This window comes from Lolium rigidum, chromosome 6 (assembly GCF_022539505.1).
Source record: "Lolium rigidum isolate FL_2022 chromosome 6, APGP_CSIRO_Lrig_0.1, whole genome shotgun sequence".
Classification (NCBI taxonomy): domain Eukaryota; kingdom Viridiplantae; phylum Streptophyta; class Magnoliopsida; order Poales; family Poaceae; genus Lolium; species Lolium rigidum.
Genome location: NC_061513.1, coordinates 205,222,095 through 205,224,079, shown reverse-complemented (window position 1 = coordinate 205,224,079; position 1,985 = coordinate 205,222,095).

Sequence of the window (1,985 nt, the reverse complement as noted above, 5' to 3'; positions counted from 1 at the left end):
CGAGGTGCGGCGGGTGCGAGCTTCGGGTCGACCATGGCGCGACGATTACGGCGGCGTAGGGAGCTAATCGAGGGCACGACACTGTGCTGCGGTTCCTGGCGGACCTCCTGGCGGCAACCGCGGGGTCGGACGGTGTCTGGTTGCGCCGCGTGGCGTCCGTGTCTGCCGCGGCCGTGGCGGGATTGTGTCGGCGTCTCCGGCGGCGGCGGGCAAGGGTAGCGGTCGCGCGCGTGTCTGGCGGCGTCGCGGTGGCGCTGCGACGCTCAACTCGTCGAGGGAGGGGCCAGAGAGGGAGTGCTGCGGCGAGGCGACGCGTGACCTGGGGGTGCCCGTGGCGCGCGCATGTGCGACGTCCACGGCATGGCGATGCCGTTCTGGACGCGTGCGTTTCGGCGGCTGTCGTCGTTCACCTCGACAGGGGCGTGGCTAGGGAGGTCTAGGGAGGTGTGGTGGCGTTCTGTGGTGCCATGGCCAAGGTTGGGGAGGAATGAGGAGAGAGGGAGCACGGCATGATGGCGACATGGCCGGCATGGCCATGTCTTTGCTAGCTAGCTTCCCCTCCTAGGTTTTCTGTGGTGGTGTGATGAAGAGAGGGGACAAGGGGACAGGTAGGGTGGAGATGGGGCAGGTTAGGGTTGAGGTAGAGCACTATTTCAAATAGTGTCAAATAGTTCCATAATTGAATTTTGTAAATTTTGTCCAATTTTGAGTGAGTTCAAAAGATTGCAAGATTTGGATTGTGTGTGTTTGGTTAAGTCCTAAATGACCAGAGAAAATGAGAGGTGGTGGTGGAAATTTCCAATTCAAAATATTGCAAAAATTGCTAAGTGTGAGATTGTTGAATAAGATAAAATGTTCCAACTTTGGATGAGCATAGCATTTGATCTAAAAAGAATTGGGCATGGTGGTCTTTACAAAAAGTGTTCACCTTGATGTTGTCTTGGATGAGGTGCAAAGAGTTAGCAAAGTTTAGTTTGAAAATTTTGAATTGCAGGGGCTCAAAGTAGTGATCAGACTATAATTGGCAGATTTGACCATTATCACATGTGATCAAAATTTGAGTTTGAAAAATGATTTGAATTGTGTTTCTTTGATTCCAAAAGTTGTAATAAGTGTGTGGTATCATATTACAACTAATGGTGAAGACCAAAATGGTCTAGGTCAAAGATTTAGAAAAATGGCATAAACCATATGTGAGGGTTTTGTGAATTTTCAACTTTTATCCTTTTATTTTCCTTTGCTTCAATTTGACAAGAGTGAGGTTTATTTGGTGTTGGATTGAGTTAGGTGAAAGGTTCAAACCATTTGGAGGCAATGGTAGTGGCTAAGTCAAGATTTGATAATTTGGCTAAGTGCCACATATGCCTCTATGCATATGTTTGATTTTATTTTGTTTCTTACTTGAATTGGTTGGTAAGTGCTTTGTTGAGTGTGTTGAGGTATTTCAATTTATCTTCTCAAGGTAGACAAAGCAAAGCTCATCATTTTCAAAAAGTAGCCATAGGCTTGCATATGCCTTTTTCTTAATTAAGATCTTTTCTTTTTATTTTGTTTTTCAAAGATTGATGACAAGAGGGATAAGGTTTAGGGTTTAGTAAGTTTTGCAATGGTTCACCACCATTTACCAAAGTAAGAAAGGTAGAGTTTAAAATTTTACCCATTAGGGCTACATGCCCACATATGTCTTTTTCTTTAATTTAGGTTTCTCAAAATAGATCCAAATGGTTTTTGAGAAGGTTAGGGTTTAGGGTTTATTTCTTATTTGATTTCTTTCTCCTTTATTTTATTTGGTTTGTGATCTTCACTTGATCACTTTAGGGTTTTAGGTTTTATCACATAAGCATAAAAACACTCATCAAGGCAAAAACACAAGTAAAAGGTATGAGCACTATACATAGCACTCTATGCAAGAAAAGTTTTTGTTGGTTCACATTTTTGGAAAAAGGAAATTCATTTTCTCTTTGTTTTGAAATTTGGGGTGTTAC